Source organism: Silene latifolia, chromosome 3, assembly GCF_048544455.1.
Source record: "Silene latifolia isolate original U9 population chromosome 3, ASM4854445v1, whole genome shotgun sequence".
Taxonomy (NCBI): Eukaryota; Viridiplantae; Streptophyta; class Magnoliopsida; order Caryophyllales; family Caryophyllaceae; genus Silene; species Silene latifolia.
Genome location: NC_133528.1, coordinates 111,393,318 through 111,418,574, shown reverse-complemented (window position 1 = coordinate 111,418,574; position 25,257 = coordinate 111,393,318). Strand labels below are relative to the sequence as shown.

At 37.5% G+C, this 25,257-nt stretch overlaps 1 long non-coding RNA gene across 1 annotated transcript; it reads right to left on the bottom strand.

The window, feature by feature from the left end:
- Positions 1-16,131: 16,131 nt before the first annotated feature.
- Positions 16,132-17,704, bottom strand: LOC141647841 (uncharacterized). Its single transcript, XR_012545872.1, has 2 exons — positions 17,042-17,704; positions 16,132-16,472 (listed from the first exon to the last, which is right to left on the bottom strand). It is a non-coding gene; the product is annotated as an uncharacterized LOC141647841 (long non-coding RNA).
- Between the last annotated feature and the right edge of the window lie 7,553 nt (positions 17,705-25,257).

Below are 25,257 nucleotides of genomic sequence, written 5' to 3'. Positions count from 1 at the left end.
AAGAACAAAGGAGAGTAAAGATGCTTACCACAACCGGCCAGTACGCCAACCTCCCGTAGAGGAACGCTGAGTAGTCCTCGCCAGGAAGAAGGAGGGTGTCTCCACCAACGCCAGCCAAGTCAGCCTCAGAAGGCTCCCTGAACATCGTCCTAGGAGGGTCGATGGGAACCGTCAACACGTCCCGAGAGCACTGACGATCCAAGCGCTCGCCCATGTACCACACAGGACCCATCGACATCCTCAACAGCAGCCGGCTCGAGCTCCTAGGTCGAAGGACCTCAGCCACAAAAGGTGGCGCTCCAGCGTACTCCGCCCAAGGCCTGGGCACCCACTGGGACAAGACAAACAAGGAATCATTCTCATGATCGATTAGAAGTAATATAGAAGCAAAATGAATATAAGTGAGATACTCACGCTGTCCAGCTGAAGCGCGTTCACGTCCCGCCGGTAAACACCGTGAGAGGAACGCTTGCTCCTCGTCCTGCACATCACCCAATCCCTCACGACGGGGTAGGCCTTCTCCAACGGCTCTGTCCTCTTGGGCGAGAGGCTCGGAAAGTAGGAGTACACCCACGCCTGTGAAGCAAGATAGTCAATAAATGATCTTTCGTAATTTGATAAGGAAAAGAATTGATTTTAGTCTAAATGAAGGTTAATACCTCCAGCAGCAGTCCAGGGCCGACGGCACCAGGAGAAGTCCCCTTCTCCATCAACTCCGGATGAACCATGGCCCTCATGAAGCGGATGGGGACCGCAAAACCAGTAGTGACTCAGTCTCAACGCCCTAGGGAGCTCAGGTCAGAAAGGAAGGGAAGAAGCTTCGTCGACAGCCTCTCTCCCTTGTCTCCGAGGTAGATCGAAGACAGAAACCACCAAAGCCACAGACGAGCCCTCTGCTCGGCTGTACAGGGAGGAGAAGCCGTCTCTCTCCTGTCGATCGTCACCAGCGCTGGGACCTTTCCCGTAAAATAGTCTCGGACATAGGAACTGGGCACCAAACCAGGCACTATAACAGCCTTCGGCGACAAGTTCCAACCGATCAACCCCCTAGCCTCGGCTGAGTCCACCCTCATGGCAGTCTCCGGCCACTCCACCCCCTCGGTCCCACACGGCAGACCAGAAATCATGCCGTAGTCCTCCAGAGTGACTCCCACCTCACCAAAAGGCATGTGAAAAGTGGAAGTCGTGTCCCAGAATCGGTCCAAGAAAGCGTGGACCAGGCTAAGGTTCGCCCGCAGCTTCCTCTTCGCGATATCCCTCCAAGCCTGCACCAAGGCCCCAAACGCTCCGCGCTCGATCATGGCACGCTCCTCCACCGACAACCGCTCGTAGCACTCCATCGCCGTTGTGTAACCCGAGAACGACCTGATGTTCCCGGCCTCCTATTGTGATTTGAAACAAAAAGCTATCTTTAGTTTTGAATGAAGATTGGAAAAGATATGAGCAAATGAAATGAATGAAAAAAAGGTGAGTGATGAGTAATGGATTCAAGATTACCAAGCTCTTCACCGTCCTGTAGGACAGGTGACCCTCTGCAGCCCAAAGCAAGTGCCTGCTCTCCCAGGTTTCAGCCCACGCGGGAGCTCCCCTCAGCTGATGACCTCCTCGCCCAACGTTGGCCCTCCTCGGGGCCTCCTCCTCCTCAACAGCCTCCTCCTCGCGGACCTCGTCCCCAGCAGCCATCACCGCAGCGGTGAAAGCCTGCTCCAAAGCCTTCTCGATAACAGCAGAGTCTATCTCCATGGGAGCTCTCCCAGAAGTAGAAGCCTTATCACCTGCAACATTAAAGTGGTTTTAGGCCGCGTCACGTGACGACGAGCCTTTATTAAGGGATTTTCGAGCCTTCGGAAGCCCTGGAATCGCTCTTTTCTCGCCATCTTTGGCCGCATTCTCACAAATCCGATCACTCATGTGGTAGCTAGGGTCAAGTCAAGCCTAAGTTGAAGCCTAGTCATGGGTTCAAGTCGAAATTTCGGCAGCATTTCGTTATAACGGCGATTATGCCCTAGGAAGTGTCCTGAAAAAGCCGTCACAAACCAAAATTCCGAGATGGTAGGAAGTTTACCCATCATCCAAGGATCCCAAATATCAAGTTTCATCGCAAATGGGCAATCCTAAGGCTATTTTCGAAGCAATTTACGGTTTAGTTGTGAAACCGTCTCAAATTCGCTCAAATGCTCAAAACTCAACGAAAATTCGAAACAAATACATGGTTATGTTCCTTATATTACCAATTATCCGTTTCTAGTACCAATTTTACAAGGCAAATCCGTTTGGGGGAAAAGCCCCAAATTTTCGAATTAATTGGGTTGAAAACCCTAATTTTTTCGATCCAAATTGAGCAAATATAGAAGATTAATGCAAGAATGATATACATACCTCGATTAGTCATAACGAATGCAAGCTTTTGGATTAAATCTTGGCGGAAATGGTTAAGATTTGAGAGAGAAATGGATGAATTGTGTTTCGAACAAATGAACTAAAACCCTATGTTTATCGCGTTTTTACGCAGAAAAGACACACTCAGGAACAGACGCAGCAGGCGCTGCACCTCTTCCAAGAGACGCAGCTCTTGCTGCGCCTCTTCCTGGTGTTCCCTCCATACGAGTTTTCGAAAATTCGTTATGAGTTCGTTATTTGTGGGCCCATCTTTGGTGCGCCTCTTCCCCGTTGCCATTTTATCTTTTTGGTCCGTTTGATGATTATCTTTTGTTCAGACCCGCATTTCTAAGCCGACAACAGACTATTACACGTTATTTATCGCTCCCAAGACCTTGCTTGTCGCAACGAGCAGGTATTCCTTCACGGGTGTTTCGACACGCCTTCATTATATTCCCCAGCGAGAGTAAGCGGATAGACTTTCCCTCTCGAGACATGGAGATAAGTTCCCGATTATGTTCCCCAACGAGAGTTCACGACCGACAGTCACTTCCTCTCGAGACATGGAGATCAACATCGACCCCGAATTCTTTCGAAGTTTGTTTGAAGCTGAACACAAACAGATTTCTCCAAGTAGTTCCAGACTGTGTCCTGCTGTCCTTCCTCATATCATTCAGACACCCGTTTTCAGTATAAACCTTCAGACACCAAGTTATCTTCAGACCCACAGAGTTTCGCCGAGGTGTCTTCAGTCCCGTTTCGTCCAGAAGTCTCAGGTATGGTCTCTTCTTATGGCTGGCGAGCTTCCTTACGTAGTCTAATGGACTTTAAACGACCCTCCTCGATAGTCGACGGACTCTAAAATGTTCCCGACGATAGGTCCTTGGTTCAGACCCCTTTGAGTCGCCTCGCGTCGCCATAGTCGTCAGGTTGTAATCTTCGATTGACCTGATGGCTATACTTTGACTTTCACCTTGTCCAAGCCTCAGTCAAAGTGGGGGCTCTGTAGATACCTCATTTCTGCACCTCTCGCAAACCACCCGGTGATGATTGGGCCGCATGTTTGGTACGCGGAACGATTTGTGACAGTTCGTAAGTTTATCGTCAAGTGATTGCTCAAACACTGATGTCTACCTCTTAGTTGTCATCTACGTGCCGATACGGTCGTTTTGACAGTAATTAGAGTACATTTGGAGTTCGAGCATAAAACCGCCTTCATTTTCTGATAACCGTAAAATCCCGAGTCAGAATGTTCTGGAATGTTCCGGATATTTCTATTCCATATTTTATAAATATTTCACAAATCTTTAATCTTTGGTAAACAATTTTCCGTAATATTCATACAAAATATTAAGGAAAACCAAATTATCCCGTTATTCCATAACTTAAACACGGAAATCTTTCTTCCGCAGGAGGAAACCACTTGGGAACAGACGCAGCAGGTGCTGCGCCTCTTCCAAGAGACGCAGATCGCGCCTCTTCCCAGGTCCTTTTCTGCGTGTTTTTCGTATCTTTTTCATATCTTTCCGAGATTCACTTCCAAAGTCTCTCCGAAACCCTAATTTCTTCACGTGATTAGTATAAATAGGAGCCTTCGCTCCTCATATTTCTCACGCGAGTGTCCGCCCTTCTCTTCTCCCTTTGCATTCTAGACCTTTGTTCTTACTTTTTGGCGTCTACGTGCTTGAACATTCGACCACGTAAGCTCGGATCTTTCTGAGTACCAGACTCGTTTGCATGACCGACCAATTTGACCAACTCCACATCAATCAACTTAATCAACTTAATCGTTTTCCTCTTATGAGGGCACTTTCGTCTACATTCGAGTCGAGCATCACTAATCGTAAACTTAGTTCATCTCGTTTCGTCAAACATGTAAGTCTGAGGGTGTAAATATCTCTTTTATTTATTGTTATTTACCTTTTGTATCATCAATTGTAAGGTTTATGTCGAAAATACCTCTTAAAACCGATTTCTAAAACCTCGTTTAAAACCCTTTTTTACGGATTTCCAGAAGACAAACCGTCGAGAAAGGACGCAGCAACTGCTGCGCCTCTTCGAAGGAGCGCAGTTCCTGCTGCGTCTCTTCGTGAGGCTGCCGCAGTTCCTGCTTCCTTTCTTCTTCCTTCGTCCTCTGTAATTCGTTCGTCTTTTATTTGTTTTCGTTAATTCTTTGTTACAATCACATATTAATTTCACATGTATATATTATTCATCATTAACATGTTTAATTCGTCATTAAACCCGACTTAAATCCCTTATAATCACATATTTGCGGGTTTTTGTCATTAAATTCAATCCGGGTTGTAGAGATTCGATTTGTTCATATTGAGTTTCTGGAATTCGACCTTTGATATATTTTCATCTGTCTATTATGTTATTCGTCATTAATTTGTCATTAATTCGTCATGTTTAACCTATTTTGTTCACCCATGTCACTAATCAATCATTCATCCATATACTTAATTCGTTTGCATCCGTCTCATCCATGTTTTGTTGCTTTTATGACCATTAATCACATGTAAATAACCTAATAATCACTTTCATCCGAGTAAATATATTAATCAATTCTTAAATTCACCAATTAACATTAAACGATTTGCAGTTCCGGCTTCACAGCCAGAACTCACCCTTGGAACAGACGCAGCAATTGCTGCGCCTCTTCCAAAGGGCGCAGTTCTGCTGCGCCTGTTCCAGGATGAGTTATGTCTCTGAACTTCCGTTGTTGCTTGACCTAGTTTAATTAGCTTACGTATAATTGACTATTAACCGTATTATCACCTACTGAGTTGTTCGTTAATTCCTTCCCTTATTCCTTTTTTCTCAAATTATCCGTTTTAAAGGTATTTTCGACATAAATCGCTAAACCCAATGTAATTATTGTAATTTTCTTTATTGTAATTTTATTTATTGTATCCATCATGTTTCTTGTATCATTTGTATGTCTTCACATGTAATTGAACACTAAATCCTACTTTGACCTTAATTGTATGATTAAATTACGTGTCAACCGACTTAGTTAATTTTCACATGCTAGGATTAAAACTTGGATGTTGCATTGCATGCATATAATCGACGATATATCGAGTATAGATGATGTCCCTAATCATTAGTAGAGGCCGCTATCGAGGCGGGCGGGATTAGGTGTTTGATCAAAAGAGCTTCCTAATACGTACCCTCACCCCTTACTCCAGATCTCTGTGAACATCCGTGTTCATTGGCATCCACGAGAGTCATTCTAGACATAGAATGCTAAGGGTAACAATTGCTTGGTGTTCATGTCTCTACTTTGTGTCTTGACTTGACACGAGGTATTCGAACGGTTCCAATTTCCCATAAAAATTGGTGGCGACTCCACAAATTGCAAACGCTGGTTCTCTCTCCCAAGCACCCCCGTGGGCCCATTGTCCACAATTTCTTGTCAAATGCATACATTCGGGTTTGTGGTCGGTGTCACATGCAGGGAGGTGCTTGCAAATTTCCTTTTTCTTACATTTTTCACCCATTTAGCTCCACTTAAGCCAAATTTAGCCTTTTGACCCATTAGCTACATCCAAAACTGAGCCTGCCTAGTCAAGCTAGTTTAGTATGTCTTTTGTGGTATGTTTTTCCGTCTGCAAGTTTGGCGTGTATGTATATTATTGGAGTTGGTGAAGGATGAAGGAAAAGAGTATGAGAGTGAAGAAAAAAGGAATTGAAAAAAGAAAAAGAAAAACGTGAAGAAAGAAAACGAAAAAAGAAAAAAAAGAAAAGTGAATCACGTAAGTCAGGAAGAAGAAAAAAAAAAGAGATTGAAAATTTTGTTTGATTTGTGTTGTTTGACTAATTAAGACGGTATTAAAAAAGGGAAGTTTGTGACCGTCTCACTCCTCCGTTTTATTCTATATTTTTTTTGAGGAGATAGTGTATATGGATGGTGAGTTGTGTGCCAAATAAAGGGCACTTGTGTTTATTTCTTAGTCAGTTGAGATTCGGACGGTCTTATATGGTCCTGTTTAGGAACTAGCTTGGCGCTTTTACCTCCACATTTTCATAAATTGTTTTGCCTTTTCTCACCTGAACCTCACTATTCCTATACTATTTGTAAGTCCTCGGCTGTGACGGACATTGTTGGTTGGAATGTGTGCATTAGTACTTGAATCGTCTTTCATTTTTGTTGCATGCATGCTATGTAGGTCGCAATTTAGGTGAGTGACTATTTCTCTTTCTCTCTTTTACATATAATTCACCCTTTGCTTCATGAGAGAAGAGTGACCACGTGAGAGTCCGATTTTGTTGGTCTTGCCAGGTCGATAGGCCGACTTTATTTCTGAACAACTCATAACTCGTTTGTATTGACTGTTATAGCTGTAACCGTTGATTTTTGTTGCATTAAATTGGTTCAAGTAGACAAGTTATAGCTAGCTCTAAGTTATCATTTCCATTCCATTAGTTGCATTTTGTTTACTCGAGGACGAGTAAAGGTTCGGTTTGGAGAGATTTGATACGTGCATTTTGTATAGTCTTTTTATCCTATTTTTACACGTATTTCCATGTACTTTTGTACTATTTATATTGCATTATGCCCCGAAATGGCTACTTTGGTTCGTTTTGTCGATTTTGCAGGAATGAACGTGAAAGTAGTAGAATCGTACCATTTTCGTCCTGTTTTGCATGCATTTTGAGGAGACGGGATTTTCAGAGTGAGATACTGCATTGAGATGCGTGAAAGAATGGTCTACGAAGCAGTCGTCAATGAGTTTGGAGCTGTTTTGGAGGAAGAACACTCTATCGGAGACTTTTCTTAGTCGATCGAGTGGTTTCACAAGCTGAGGAGTTCGATTGAGTAGTCTACTGTGCTCGATCGAAAATGCTGGTTACTAAATATTCAAAAGCGGTGGCTATCTTATGGCGTCAAAGAGCAAAAATGAAATGGATGGTGGAAGGTGACACTTGTACAAAATACTTCTTCAATTGGGTGAAGGGTCGAGCGGGGAGAAATTTCATTCTAGGTGTAAAGGATCATACTGGAGAATGGGTCTATGATCTGGTAAAGGTTGGTAATATGTTTCATACGTCTTTTGTGGAACTGTATAACCCATTAAACGATAACCAATAAGAGAATCATGATCAAATTCTAAAAAAACTCATGGATGGGTATCCACTCTGTATTGAAAATGATGATGCTGATAACCTAAGTCGGCCCTTTACGGCTAAAGAGGTAAGGAGAGCGGTCTTCCAAATGGGTGCACTAAAATCACCGGGTCCAGATGGGATCCCTGCTGTTTTCTATCACAAATGTTGGTCATTTGTTAAGTCCGATATCACGAAGGCATTGCTTTCAATGCTGAATTCGGAAATGGTTTTAAAGGAAATGAATTAGACCTTCATTGCTCTTGTCCCTAAATGTGATAATCCGGAAGTGGTAGGTGACTATCGGCCGATTAGTTTTTGCAATGTTTTTATGAGAATCGTGTCGAAGTGTATAACGAATCGACTGGCTAAAGTGATGGGATATTTGATTGGAGACTTCCAAAATGCTTTCATCCCAAGGAGGCAAATTTCGGACAACATCTTGCTAGCTCATGAAGCGATTAATAAAATAAATACACATAAAAAAGGAAAAGATGGAAGGTTCGCATTCAAAGCTGATATGAGTAAGGCATATGATCGGATGAGGTGGGATTTTCTTCGGGAGGTCTTGACCAAAGTCGGTTTCCCTAGGAGGATGATAACTCTTATCAAGAGTTGCGTTACCACTGTCTCTTACCAGGTCCTTTTTAATGGTGCACCTCTTGACCTTTTTACGCCAAAGTGTGGTCTCCGACAGGGGGACCCACTATCCCCTTTTTTGTTTGTCCTTTATATGGAGTCCCTCTCATTCAATATGGAGCGCTATCAGATGAATGGTAGACTCAAGGGCATAAGTCTCTGTCAGGGGGAGGTCCGGTTGACACATCTTTTCTTTGCTGATGATGCGGTGTTCTTTCTCAAGATCAAAAAGCTGTGTCTCGGACTCTCTGTAATCTGCTTGATAAGTACTGCAAAGTGTCCGAACAGGTTATCAATGAGGAAAAATATGGTATTCTTTTCAGCCCAAGTACTAGACTCAGGCAGGCTCGTCGGTGTATGAGAAATCTCAAGGTAAAAGGAAATAAAGGACTTGGTAAGTACCTTGGACTTCCTACTGGATTTGAAGGCTCAAAAAATGAATTATTCAAAGGTTTAATTGATCATGTCATGAAAAGGATCGCTTTTTGGAATGGCATTTTTCTTTCTCCAGCAGAGAGGCTTACCCTAATCTCTTCCGTCTTATCAAATCTTTCCAATTTCTTTCTATCGGTATTTAAAATACCGGTAAGTGTGACAAATACGATTAACTCACTTTTGTCACATTTTTGGTGGGCAGGTAGTAAGTTGGGGAAAACCATTCACTGGTGTAGTCAGAAATTTCTCAGTCTCCCGAAGCGGGATGAAGGTCTTGGGATTAGAAACATTGAGTGTCTAAATCAAGCTATGCTCGATAAACATGCTTGGAGACTACTTGCCGATGATGTCTCTTTTTTCAACCGTGTTTTTAGGAAGAAGCTTAACAATGATGGCTCCCCTGAGGGGAGATTACAAAGAAAAAAAGGTAATAATTTATCCTTGGGGGGGGGAGGGAAAAAAAGTATTCTTCATGGTTTGGAGTTTGTTAGTGAACATGTAGGGTGGAAACCGGGGTATATCTCAAAGTTGAATTTTTGGACGAATAAATGGGTTAATGGGGATATCCCTAAGCCTAGGAATGAACTTCTCTCAGTGGAGTCGGTGGATTTACGAGATTTAAAAGTGGGGGATTTTATAGCTAATCATGGCTGCATGGAGGGTGGAAGTTGGAGAGAAGAGAAGGTTTGGAATATCTTTTCTGAGGAAAGTGCAAGTAAAATCCTGGCCATCCCTACCTGTCATTCGCATAATACTGATGGTATTTATTGGACTCATGGTACTATGGGTGAGTATACTGTTAAAAGTGCATACGGTGTCCTGTTTAGTAGTTATATGGATCGAAAGGGGTCTCATAAGGACAAAACAAGGTTGGATGAAGACGGTAGGACCTTCTGTAAGAAGAGGCTTTGGAGATTACCAGGGCCTATGACATGGAAAGTGATTATTTGGAGGATCATTACTGACTCACTCTCTGTGGGAAGTAATTTTGTGAAGCGCAACATTGACATTGACCCTTTCTGTAACCTTTGTCCAAAGGGTGAGATGAGGCTTGAAACTATGGAACATCTTTTTCGGGATTGTGAGGTGGCTAGGAGATTTTGGGCTTATACTGATTTAGGAATAAGGGTTGACCAGGGTGAGAGTCCAAGTCTAGGAAAATGGATCATAAATTGGGTAAACTATTTGTACAAACTTGAAAACGCTGAGATGCGAGTGGTGCGGTTTACTGCGATGATTTGGAGTTTATGGAGTGTAAGAAATAGAACGATATTTAGGGGAGAAGTTTTCCATCCTATCTTGATTATGAAGTTAAGGTCACAAATTGTGGGAACTGCGCACCAGGTGATTGCTAATGAAAAGAAAACTCAGGAGTTTGATGCCACGGGAAATTTAATGATGGACGATGAACGCATGCAGTGGCTTCGGGAAAGTAAACCTATTCATGTGGTTGAATCCTTCAGCATTTGTGATTGTGTATGGATTATGGTTGATGTAGGATGGAAATCTAGGGATAAAGCGGGGATTGGGTGGGTTGTGTTCTCGGCTGTTGGGGATATCCTTTTTGAAACTAGTAAAGCGATAAAGGCTGAAACAGCTCTACAGGCTGAAGTGTTTGGGATTCGCGAAGTCCTTTTTTGGGCGAAAGAACAGAGTTTGTGGCATTTGGAGGTCTCTTCCGACTACCTTTCTATTATCGCGTTTTTTCCAGATATCGGCAAGACATGCCATCTCATTAAGGAGATCCTTGATGATATCCTTTCCCTTAGTTCCTTCTTTCACTGTTTATCTTTTAGCTACATTCCTAGGTTGTTTAATAATATCGCTCATGGTCTTGCTTGTAAGGCCATGATTAGGTAGCATTATCTTTCTTTACTGCTGCCAAAAAAAAAAAACCTTCCCTATAATTAGGGCCTTTTCTTTTGCCATCTTGCCCCCACACGCTAGGTGGGTCAAAGGTCTAAGGTAAATTAGAACGTTAATCTCTTCCACAAAGCAGGAAAACATGTGGAAAAATATATTTAATACAAATGAAATCTCATTAATTATTGGCACAATCATTGCCAAAATAAAATTCAGTATTCCTACCCATGTAAAATAAGAAATTTTCTTGGCTATAGTTAGACATGGCAAACAGATCGGGCCGTGTCGAGTTCGTGTTCGTGTCACATAAATGGGTCATGAACCCTTCAACCCAAACCCAACCCAATTAAACATTGTGTCATGTTCGTGTCGACCCACGTACATAAATGGGTCATCAAGTCGATAACACGATTTTAACTTTCTTCATGAGAGAGAGCTTTATATAATAATTGTGAACCCCGACGTTATAACGACAAATTAAAAACTAAACATGAAATGGAAATTTACGGGCACTTAAAAACTTTTGATAAAAACATGCGGATTCACTAAAACAAAGTCAACGACAAAGTAAATAAAGTAGCTACAAACCCACAAAGGAGTGCAAGGGTCTACAAAGGGAAAACTATGTCCCTCAAAACGTACAAATGTCTAAAACAAGTGAGTCTAAGCTATGAATAAGATAAACATCAAAAGTGTCGACGCTCGCTAGCTCACACAAGCCTCAACCCCATAAAGCACCAACTTGTACCTGTCATTCATTTAAATGAATGCCATAGTCAGTGGGGAATAACTCAAGGTTCTCCCGGCCATATTATATAAAAAAATATAAATAAGAACGTTACTAACACAATACATTGCAATCCAACAATATAGATAACTTGACATTAGAAAAAACGAAGAATATAGAGAATACGGGTTCACCAAGCAATAAAGACATGGGATGTAACTTATATATACATATGAACTTCTCTAACTAACTAGTCTATTCAAACACAAATACAACTTCCACGGAAAATGGCATAGACAAAGCATCATGACTAAGCAAGACAAAACAACTCTAGACTCAATCCTCTCGGTAGGACGATGATAATAATACGGTCCTAGTTTAAACCTGATTTCAAACTCTCGGGTTGAACATTTTCCGTTTCGACATGAGATAAACATTTCGCATCCAAGAGTCGATGCAACAAAATGTAAGCCGAGAACCCCGAATTCTGAAGAACGACACGAAAGGGGTGGAAAGAGAATGAGCATTCCAAATCCGGCAGAACGGCACGGAAGAGGGGGAAACAAGTCAAGCTATTAGTACGCTAAGCATAATGACACCACTTTGCATGAATACACCATTTGACGACCGGGTCGACCAACGCTATGCGTTCGCCTCCCAACAACGTTGTCATATTCACACTACCATATGCAAAAAAAACACACATGGAATTCACTAATGCAACTTAGACATCAAGTCCAACAAGAAATGAGAGTTTGACTCAACACAAACAAACATAATTTCAATGACCATTTAAAGCAAACAAGGAATACATGAGCGAAACATTCAAAAACCGTCATTTAACATGTAAATGAGATATAAGAAAGCTATTTAATGGTAAATAAGTGTCAACACATCATACATAAACTTTAGAACCAAGGTTAAGAAGCGTAATCAACAAGAAACCTATACTCAAGTTCAAAACAACAAGTTTAAAACTCGACTATGACAAGGGTTAACTTTAAACGGTCATAGCGTGAGTTATAGACATGCGAATGAGGTGATTGAAAGTGAGGTGATAGCTTATCCTCTTACGGTTTTAAAGGTAGGTTACAAGCCCAAAACAAACAAGAAACATGGGAGATATGGTCATTTTACAAAAGTGCGAAGGGGCACGAAGACTTTTTTGAAGGACCCATCCAGGTCAGACTGGGACCCGCTCGGGTAGGAGCCCTCCTGTTCGGGTTGAACATTGACCCGCCTGGGTTAAGGTCAATGTTAGCCCAAATTTCACCTTGACTCCAATGCAACTTCTGTACTCAGACTCATACACATACAAACACATCAAGAACAATATATTCCCCCAATAATGATGCAAAAGCCTCATGAATGCATTAGACACGAATAAACATTAACCTGTTCCAAGGATTGTTAACAACACAAGCCACAACTTTACCCAAATCTCTCCAAAAGTTGAGCACAATATCACCAATAATACATTAACTACAATAACAATACAATAATCTCTAGCATACAAGTCTTATAAATTTTTCATCCTTTATAAATAAGATTTAGTAAGATAAAACAACATAAAGATATTATCTTTTCATTCAAGAAGTTAGATCTCAACATACTAACACACATAATCATCATTTCAAACCCATTAATACACTAATCCAACAAAATTCATCACACAAAACCACAAATCATTAAATAACATAAACAACGAATTTCAAGGGAAAACCAACATAACGACCCAACATTTTTCATATAGAACCTTAAACTAAACATATAAATCAAATAAAAACTATGTAATATCGAGTAACCTATCATCGTTACCTTTTCGCACTTCTAGTATTATAAAATTTCGTCAATCTTGTAGCAATCCACGCCCCGGTCCTCAAGGTTGGTTCCTATACACAATTACAAAGAAATAAGTTAATTACCATAACCCTAGAATGATGAAAATTTAGAGAAGCTTAGAAAGGATAAGACTTTATTACTTGGTGTGGACAAGGGAAATTCATCCACGAGGGTTTTGAAAAAGGAGTCGCCACCAAATTTCAAGGAAAACTCGAAAACCGTTTTAGAGTAAAGGATTCGTGTGTGATTACGTGCTACGAAGACCGTTAATAAGACATCTAACCCCGCCCGTATTAATGACGGCGTCTACTTAGAAAAGCGATGGCTATTTGGATTGAATTGTGATCGTTATGTGGATATGCAACCAACATTTTAATCCTAACACGTGAACTTCGTTCTACGTCGTTTAATGCATTGATTACTTTGTCAAAATGATTTAGCATGCGGGATTCATTGAGCTACAACTACAACAAGAAATCACAACATGGCTTGGGGGGGGGGGAGGGGGAGCCGTTTGGGGAGCTACACTATTACAAGTCAGGAAACATTGCCAACTTGATGCGCAAACAATTGAATAAAAGATATAACTCGATCTAATTACAATTGAACTAAGACAACAATGACACACGACTACACATGCTTAGGCGTCTTGAAAAACGTGCCATGGGGAGACCACGGCTCACATGGACGTCGTCCTTGGCATCCTCATCGTTTTGCGCACTATCGCTTCGATTTGACCAATTAAAAATTGACGGTTTAATTGACCTAAACAAAGGTTTTATCAAAAAATTTTGACTCAAATTAAAGGACACACTTAACCCATATTTGAATTACATTGACTTGACTTGGAATTATTATAATAATTATAACGATTAATTACAATTACAATTGAAATAAACCGCAATAACTAACCAATAAACGAACGATAAATAAACGACCGACAATTGGCCCGAAAGCCAAGACACACACGGGCCATACACAGCTAATTGGGTGACCTACATTGACTATTCTAGTCATCGAGAGTAATAGAGCGGATGTTAAATATGCACGTTGTAACACCCCTAATTTTCGTATATTATTTAATTCATTTTTCCTCTATTTCGTATATTATTTTTTCCGGGAAAATATTATTCTCTTATTTATTTGGCTTTCTAACTCAAGAATGGGTGAAGACCCGCTTCTCTCTGGGTTACACGTGTGATATAGGCTTATTGGGCTTAATTAACTCTTAAACCTTGTTACCCACTTTTATAAATAAGAGTTAAGCTAAACCCTTGCTTCCTTTTTCTCATACTTTACTAGATTTCATGCCCGGGCGTTGCCTAAAAATAATTTCTGAATATTTATCTTGAAATTGTTGCTTCAAAGGCACTTTATATCAAACATATACCTATATTTTGGTCGATTTGTGTGATAATTACTTCTCTCCAAAGAACTACATTGCGTTGATTGTTCTTTGAGGTAGACACTTTGCATAATTTTTTGGTGTTGGGCATGTAAAAGATGATCCGACAAAAAAAAATATTGTCGATACGTAACTAACACAATTTTAATTGGGATTAATCAACCCGGGCTAATACTACTCGATTTTGACTGGATTTTGATGGATAAAAGTCCAGTACAATACTTGTATGACTTTCCATGCCCCTATTGGGGTATACAACTATAACATGAATTTGCCAAATTATTCTCCGAGAGCTTTCTTATCGAGTAAAGGCTAAGAGAAGGACCTTAATTATTAAAAACAATTCAGTTAAGAACTTGAACTATTAATTTTCCAGTTATATTTTCCCTAGAATAATGAAAATCGAAAAAAATAATTACTCTTTGCATCTTAATTATTTATTTATCATTTATATTCTTTTTGAGAGTGTGCTCAACTATACAATTTCGATCTCTAATGATCAATATGGATTGCTGCATAAAATACTTTTTTTATTATTAAAATAAATCATTCAATATGACAGCAATAAAATAAAATAATGTCATCAAATTAGATTCAGTATCAGTAATGACTGAGAATTAGGCTAAGCGACTTTCAGTAAAATACTTTAATTGAAATATATAAGATGAGTTCTTCCCACCAATTCGTAAAATAAGCTTTTATTTATGCAACGAAGTCTATAAAATCATTACACATCCAATTATATTGTCACCACTCACATTTCATGTCTTATCTAAAACAAATGATTGAATCTCTATATTTGTTCTAAAACCAATTTGGCAATTTCATTCTATGAATTGTATGAATCGAGGGCCATGGAGGCTGACTTGTATAAGTTAAACTCTTGTTATTTGAATTGGACTCTTCGTGTGAACTATTGATAGAGTTCTAATATTTGCTAAGCTGTTAGATAAATTTGATTGGATATATCGTTTTGCATTTATTATTAAAATAAGTTAATTGAATTCTAATGTTTGCTTAATTACTCCGTATTTTATTTTATTTATACATATTTTTATTCTTTTTTATTCTAGAATTCAAACTAAATAATACAGAGTAGTTCTAAGTAATTATTATGACGCGCACAGTACTTAAAAAAATGATTTTTATTTGTGGAATAACTATTAATCCGTACGTTTTGTTCACTATATATCTGCAGCGCACTGCGCATAGATATTATTGCATGTGAGAACTGAGAAATGCAAGACTATCAACGTAAATATTTAATGGCTTCTAAAGAAAGCTTGATAGACTTTAGGAGAAGTTTAATTATATTTCTAATTTATGTCCTATAAGACCATGGTATATAACTAATAGAATATGAGATTTTATTAGTCCCATATTTTAAATTTCAGCTGTCAAAATTTAGTAATTTATCAATTCAATTTATGCAAGTAAAAAAATACACACACTATTAGTGTATAAGTCGATTTCATACGTTGGCAAAAAATTTACATGCGAGAATGAAGTTCTCGGAATTCAACTTAGGCTTCGTTTGGTTGTCATACGGTAATTAATTTAACATGATTTTACAAAACACGTGAATTGGTCAATTCACGGGAATTGCTCAAAACTTGTTTGGTTGGCATCCGGGAGTTGGATTCATGTGGGAGTTTCCAATTACCTAGAGGGAGCTAGATAATTAAACTCCTCCATAATGGAGGAATTGAGAACTCCTAGGAAAATGCAATTCACGTGATTTTGGGCAAACAAACAATCTCCATTTTTCCAATTCACGTGAATTTCCAATTCACCCATTTTTTATGGGGCAACCAAACGACACCTTACTGAAATTTCTACCGATAGTTGAAATGATTTGTTTTTAGCCTATTATATCGAGGATGAATACGAAACATCAAACATGTAAAGGAAAAATCATTCCTGAAATAACATTCATGTTACTAAAAAAAGGCATGATTTGATAAGATCAGACTATTAGATATTTCACCATTGACATATCACCATCATGTTATCAAGATCAACTTTTTCTTCATGCTTGAAACACCATGTGCCGATATCGACCGCGCTTTCCTACAAACGTCATCCAAATTGTTAGTTTACATATATTTGAAACATAAACGTAATTTAGCTAATCAAGCACAATTATTTTTAAACCACAAACAACTCAAACCAAACAAATAAACTAAGGCCCTATTATATTGATAGGAATAATTTGAACTATTGGTCATCTTCTCATAATAATCTAAACTATATTTTAACTCACAATAAACCATACTATTGCCTCTCTTTTCTCGTAACAATCTAAGTAACCGGCCACCTTTTTAACAGGTTAACTTACCTCCATTTTTTTTAATGACCCCTCCCCCTTCTTAATTATTTACCATCCAATCCCACTACTCAAACCCTCCTCCCTCACCATATCACAACCGCACATCAATCACCAAACCAAAGCTACAATTAACCACTGACCCACTGCCACCACCATCAGCAACCTATCCAACCACTATCCTCACCAATCACACAAATAACGCCTTTAGTCTTTCATGCTGCCTAGTACCTACCATGAATGGTAGAGCAAAAGCGAATGACCCGTATAATAGAGAGTCCGTACTAATTTGTTGGTTACAAAAGGTATTTACCATCAATATTCTTCCATCCTAAGCCAACACCATAAACAAAAATCACAAGTCAATTGAATTCATCAGAGCAATGCAAATCTACAACTACTATTCCCCCTTCTATTTTATTATTATTATCATCTGGGTTCCTGCTACATTTTACCATTATACACAAGATTCTTGTACTGTGCTTTACTTTGTAATTTTCCCCTAGAAAATTTTTCCCCCAAAAATCCATGGATTTGATACTATTTGATGATGAATATGATTGCTGTGATGTTGAAGGAGAAAGAGGGTTACTGGGTTAATTAGACATAATAGACCCATTAAAGTTGAGAAATTGTATGTAGCAGTTGGTAAAGATTTGAGAAAAAATGAGTCACTTTTTTGTGGGCTATTCAAAATTCTCGTGATTGCTGTGATGTCAATTATTCAGGTTCGATGATGAGCGCGGAATAGGGGGCACATGGGTGAAGGTGGAACGTAGTCATTCGATGATGACAACGCGGAATAGGGGGCTGAGGGTGGTGGTTTGATGGTGATGCAGGCGTCGTTGGGTGGCAGTGGTAGTGGTTAGGTTAGGGTGGTGGTCATGTACGGTGAAGTGTGATGATGTGGAAATGGGTGAGGAAGTATGGTGGTGGTAAGTGGTTGGGGTTTTGTGAGGGAGGCAGTAAAAGGGGTGAAGGTATTTTATTCTAGCAGGTCATTTTAACTTGTTACAGAAGGTCAAAATTAAGCTAATGTATTTTGAGACGATAGTGACAGAAGTTGAGTTTATTTTAGGTTAAAATGTAGTTCGGATTATTTTGAGAAGGTGGGTAATAGTATGGATTATTTCCATCAATTAGCCCTATATAATTTTCATTATTCATATTAGGTCAATGCATATTCAAGATACTTATTATTTGTCTTTTTTTTGTTGTTCAACATGTGTAACTCTTAATTTATAGTGAGGATCTTAATTTGAGTTTTATTAGGAGTATACACTATATGAACATGAAAAATATGGAGTGAAAAATATAAAAGATTGGGATAGTTCACAATTAATTAAGTAATAATATATTTATCATATTTCAATACTTTATAACTTCAATAATTCACAAAACTTGAACCATCAAATGTTTTTTTTTTATTATTTTTTTTTTATTTTTATAAAAGCATGTGTTATGACTCAATACGTAGTCAATTCGATAATACATTAACCCCTCTTATGTCGTATTCTTGGTAAAAACAATGATTGTCACTCCTAACATACATTCTCATGATTGTAAAGACAATGGAGTATTGGATTAGTTTACGCAAGTGATACCATACACTATTTTTATAACTGTACTCAAAGATATAATTAATTGTCTACATAATAACTGTAAGTTTTGTTATTATTACATGTATTGTTTTTTTAGCTTAGTATGGTGAAGGCTTTCTTAACAATTAGAAACACTTTTTGTTTTTTAGACAATTATTACTCTCCTTAAAGCTAAACTATCTACGCATATAGCTGTTGGAATATGTGTCCTCCGACAATAATGCGATCACGACTGTTGATCATGATGATCACATGTTTAAGTCTCATTATAAAGAATACAATTGGGAAGTATCGGTTCATTAACCAATGGTCACACATATCGGTAATGATTGGTGATAGAGTTTGAAATTACTTGTCGTAGATGACGGTGGTGATTAGTTGATCCCCTAGGTCATACCTATAGGGCAACACTCTTAATTGATCATTTAATTGATCGTATAACGTTACGAGTCAATTAAATTATTTAAAATTGACGGACGATTTTGGAAGTAATATTTACGTATTTCATTGGAATTTGATTAAATGAGATACGGTCTGAGTAATCGAATTGTATCATTACTCAGATGAAATTATTGTTTAAAGAAACAATTAAATTTGAATGAATTATTATAAATACAAATTGTTGTGATTTATAATTGGTAAAATATTTTGGTACAAGTAATTATGAATTACTAAAGTCGATTTTTGTATATGACGTATTTTTATTAATACGTTGATTTTTAATATGTTAAAAATACATAACAATTTTATGTAACATATGACATGTGACATAAGACAAATTGACATTTTGACAAAGATAATATGCAGTCCATATTATCTAAATGGATCGAAATTATGGGAGTATTAGGCTAATATTGTGTTGATTAAATTAGTGGTAAATACAATGATTACCTACTAAACTAGCCATGCAACCCTAATGCTCATTGTGAAGAGCAACTAGAGCATGCATTTGCTCCCTCCCATGCCCCCCTTCCACCCGGTTTTGAGAAAGGAAAAACCACTTGGTTTTTCCTCTTATTTTACCTAATATACACAAAAATGTTTTTGTTGTATCATTCATTCATTCATCCACCAAAATATTTTTAGAGAGATAAAAATATTTTACCTTCCTCTTCTCCTCTCCTAACCGGTTTTAGGGAGATAAAACCAAATAATTTTGGGTCAATTTTTCTTACAAAATTAATATTGTCTAGTATTCATAATATTAATTTTATTAAGAGTGTGCTTTGGGTATTAATCCTTGAGAGAGATCCTATACTTGGGTCTTTGTTCATCCATAAAGGAAAGTACAAGAACAAGAGAGAAGGAGATCTCTCTTGTGCCCTAAAAACCGAAATCCCAATGTAAGGATGAATATTTCTTCTTTATTTTGTTTATTAGTTTGCATGCATAAGATCACCATTAATTTTATGAGTAAATTTAAATGAAACATATATGAATATGTTAAGTATATAGATCTACTTTTCCTTCAATCGGTATCATGAGCCATGGTTGTTTGCATGCAAATCGGTTAAAAGTTTTTCCGAGTTATAAAGATTAACATATAAAACTTGTATAATTTGTGTTATTATGATATATCACGAAATTAATTTATGCATGTTAAAATTTCTGGTCCTAAAATGTTTTTAGGATATTTTGGTTAATTTATGGATTTTTTTATTGTTCATTTTATACAATAATGGCATTAAAATATGATTTTATGAATAAAAATGTCATTTTCGGACTAAAAATAGCTAAACTTCGAGTTTTCCAGTGATTTTTGGATATGTTATCACATATATTATTTTGAGATGACCTGTAAATTTTCATAAGTTTTGGACTTCTTATGCTCAAAAAAAGGGATTTTTCATTATTAAAATCGGATTTAAGTGAAAAATAGGTTAATATGAGTTAAATTTCGAATCTGGTCATAGAAATTTAGTATGTTGTCACATGCAATTTTACAAGATGTGTGTAAAATAATAGGCTATATTGAAGTCTTTGTGCATGATTTATGATTTTTTGCAGAAAAATAGCATAAATAGTGACATTATTAGTGAAATATTAATAAAACATAATCTATGACTAAGGAAAAACGTCCAATGTTGCATTTTATTATCTTTTTCAGATCTAAAATTGAAAAGTTGGTGAATATAATTTTTCTCATGTTTTTATGATTATTTTAGTTAAAACCGATAAACCGCAACATTGTTTTTCCGGAAACATTTCGAAATTTTTAACCTAAGTTTTTGAACATTATGAGTGTCATGGTATTTTTCCAGAATGTTCATGATTTTAAATTTCAAATTTCAAATTTATTTGAAATTTTGTGATTTATTTGAAGTTTATAACTTATTTTTATAATTTTAAGTCCATTAATGAACAAATTTTGGAAATATGAGTTAATTATGGTCAAATAATTAGTGAAGACTAAATTTTGAGTCCTAAGAGGTTAGGGTAATTAACTTATGCATAAATATGAATTTATGTAATTTTTGTGATTTTAAAATGTTGAAATCACGCAAATCCGTAAAAACCGAGTAATATACGATATTGGCTATTTAAAGGCGATTTAGCATAAAATTGGGCATGTTCATACATATTATAATGCTGCATTTTCTTTATGATTGTCATAATTTAATTTATGTAATTTTTGAATTATGTAATTTTTACTTAGTATGGCCTTAGTTTTTTATTTGGTATTACCCAAAATGTATGAGAATATCGATTCGGTTGTAATTTATTGTGATCTCGTATCACCGTTTTGTAATTTAATAGATTTATTTTATTTTAGTTACAAATGTATAATAGGAAATTATGTAATTTGCTATGTAATTTAATTTATTCCGGAGTTCCCAAAGACGGATTTCTTCAAGATGGCGATACATAAAGACGGTGTTACCTCGAGATGCGTGCCACAGCCGAAGTTCAAGGGACCAATGGAGTTGGTTTCCGAATATGTAATAGTTAAATAGTTTTCTATTTTAGGAAGGCCATACTAGGATTTATTTTATGTTTTGCATTTTATTTATATGTCACATGCATCGCTAAATCGCCATAACTAAAACATGCGTCTTCTTTTATCGAGTTTATCGACCGTGTCAATTAAAATTATCGTAGTTCACCGCTTTAGTTCACTTAAAACGTGATAGATAATAAATTGACATGACCTCTCGCTAAAACAATTAATTGAGACATAGCCTTACCAAATTGTAGAAACCATGAAAACCTATTTCGCGAGGGAGTGCACTCGGCCCTACCGGGGGTACAAAACTTGTTACGTAGGAGAAGTGGGTGATAAATGTCTATCCACCGAATTCATGTTGATAAGGGATGAATCGGCCCTACCGTGCCCGAGTTGATGTGGATTTGGATCATGGACAAATTTATTCGAAATTTGGATTGAGCTCAACGGAAGTATTCGTGACCATAGTCGCATGTGTTCCGGGCTATAGATAAACATTAGAATAATTTTATCGACCAAGAGTTCTAAAAGTAGAATCGATTAAACGTTAATCCACCGAGTTATATTGATAAAGGATGAATCGGCCCTACCATGCTAAGTCGATATGAATTTGGGTCTTGGAATCATTTATCTAGTTGGGTAGAGGTCACTAGAAAAATGCATAAAACTTGTTTAAATTATACATTTTTACGAGAAGTATTTTAAAACGACATTTGTTTTATTCCTTCTATTTTGTTTTGTAGACCACTTCTTTTTCTCATAACAAATGGCAACACCAACCCCTAACGCCACGCCTCTCGCCAATACATCATGTCTCCGATCCTTCATGGATCGATGTAAACTTGAAAAGAATGGGTCAAATTTCTCCGATTGGGATGCCCAACTCAAATTGGCCGCCCAAGGTGACGACAAGCTTCGTTACCTTACCGAGGCCTCTCCACCCGAACCTACTACTAGGTCGACCACCGCCACTAGGGAAGCATATGAGGCTTACCAAAAGGAGTCCGCCGCAATGAAAAATGTCTTGATATTTGCAATGGAGGCGGATCTCCAAAGGAGAGCCTTTAAAATGGGCAACGCTAATGAGATTTACTCCAAGCTTGTGACAATGTTTTCACAAACTCCGCGGATCGTCCAATATGAGGCGGCCACGGCATTCTTTGATCTCGACTTCAAAGAGGGCCAAAAGGTTAGCCCTCATGTGCTCAAACTTATGGAGCTAGTTGAGACCTTGAAGATTCAAAAAGTTGAAATCCCCAAAGAACTCATTGTAGATAGGATTCTACACTCCTTGTCCAAAGTCAAAGCATATATTCAATTCCGGATGAATTTTAACATGCAAGACAAGGATGTGTCTCTTGAAGAATTGCACAAGTTACTTGTGCAAGCCGAGAGGGACATGGGGTTAAATGTGAACCCTCCAAAGGATGTGCTTAACATAAGCACTAAGAGTAAGGGGAAGTTCAAGAAGAATGGGAGGAAGGGTAAGAAGCAAGCTCCCACTTTCACCAAAGCTAAAGCTAATGATGCTAGCACTTCGAAAATCAAGAAGGGTCCTCTTGATAAATGCCATTATTGTAATGGTATGGAACATTGGAAAAGAAATTGTTCCAAATACCTTGGTGATATTAAGGCTGGAAAGATTACTCCAGTAGGTAAATGACTATCCTTTCTTTTATATTTCTAATTCAACTATGGTATTGTGATACAAAGTTGTGATAATGTATCTCCCTTTTTATTGTAAATAGGGCCTCCACCAAGCAAAGACAAAGGAAAAGAAAAGCAAGCTTAAGAAACCATCAAGGAGCTAGGAATAGCTTTCATGGAGCTTCGCTTTTTATTGTCTTATTTAAAATTATGTTTTGGATTTTTAGAACCTTAAGTTTCCGTGTTTGACATGGAAAGGTATTTTGGATAATTGGTTGTATTTTGGATAATGGTGACTTGGTTTGCAACCCAAGTCACCTGTTTTATCATTTTATCCTTTTGTTCTAAAATTCATGTTTAAATGCTTACTCTTAGAAACATATGATTATTCACTTAAAGTGATCTAATAGACAAATATAATGACGGGATTCATTATATGTCCACATGCTTAAGGCTTGTGTATGATCATTTACAAAGTGATTTTGAGTCTATGAACTCTTTTAAAGGAATGTCAATCACCAAGTACACTTATGAAATCTAAAACTATTAGTCAACCTATGAGATAGTTCTCCTTTATACTTCAAATTCATTATATGTGTCTCATATACTATCTTTGGATCTATAGTGTATTTATTCTAAAGATAGAGTGGGAGAAAAATGAGAACACAACACACGAGGCAAGATAAAATTGTGTACTTGTGTAAATGAAGATCTACGCAAGAGAGAATGATTTGAATAAAGGTATATCTATTTATATAGTATACCAAATAGATAAGATCTATGGTCTCAAGTAAGTTCTATATGACTAAAGAGACCAAGTGAAGTAATCATAAGAGTATATTCTCAAGATAACTACACGAGGAGACCAAAAGAAAGTTTTGGAAGAAAAATGACTAATGTAAAGTCTTAACAAGAGTTTTGACTAGTTTATGAAAAATTTTGACCAATAGTTTCAACCTTGAGATTTATTTAAGAGCCTAAATGAATCATAGTAACACACTAGTTATTAACAAGTTGCAAGGATTGATATACCGATATCTTCAATAGCCAAGTTTTGACCACACAGATGTCATTTCTTAACCTCATTATGAAATGGTTAAACCTCCTTCCGAAAGGGTATTTCGAAGGACGTGTTCTAGATATTATTTATATTTGAATAATGACATCGCTGCACATCATTATGATATGTGTGAGTTAGAGATTAAAATCACTTTCCATAAGGTTAAGATGAGACCACTTCAAAATAGGTATTTTGAAAGGATATGATGGGAACATATATGGTTTTATCTTAATAAACTTGGCAATGCAATTTATATTTCAATTCTTAAAAAATTTTCGATTGAGAAGTCAATTTCGAAACATGTGGAATTCAGTGGGAGTTAGGAAATTATCATGTGAAGACATGGAATTTAGTGGGAGCTATCATCCTTTGAATGTTTACAACTCATCACTCATTGAAGAATGACGAGCTAATACCTTCTTTCATAAAGAAGCATTTGAGTTTTCAATTCTGGATGAAAATGGACCATGATGAATCCAACTACATCATGAGATGTTGGATAAGTATTGATAGATACACATCGAATCAACGAGATACATAGGTTATTCATTTAAATGAAAATGGAATTGCCATTAGCAGTCATGGTCGTTCCTTGAACCTAAATATAGTTGATGACATGATTAAAAGTTACTAATGTTTCCGCCATTAGAATAATCATGCACATGTCCAATGGTGAATCATATGCATAAGAGCATGATGATTCATTGGTAAGCCATAACAGAAACGTCATGAATCCTCGAGTAGAATCCGATGAGCGATTTCGGTGTTTGACGGAATGCTCTATTGTGTGTCAAGAGGTTGCACATATTATAGAAAATCCGAACACATGCAAGGATTTATGAGAATCCTAAACCTTTCAAGCTAGAAAGAGAAATAAGAGGTTTTGGAAAGACACTTAGTTGAATAAGAAGTTGCTCAAAACTAATCTTTCCTAATATGCTAGGACTTGTGAGAAGTGCTAGGTCAATCATCTTGACAAATTGTTGCAAGACTCTGCAAAACATATACCTAGTGCATTGTGTGTGGATGGAGTACTTGATCAGTACAAGTTATATCATTCATCACAAATTCGTTCGTTATGTGATAATCGATAAGGAAGTTCTTTCAAGTTAAAGAACCAAAACCAAGGTCGGGAACCTTGATGTGTACTTGGTAAGGTTCATGCTATGAGAGAGAACATGAATGTAAAGGAAAACGCAAGTATAAGAAGTTTGAACACATGGACACATGGCATGTTAAACTTCTATTGCAATCAATATGTGTTTACACTTACGATA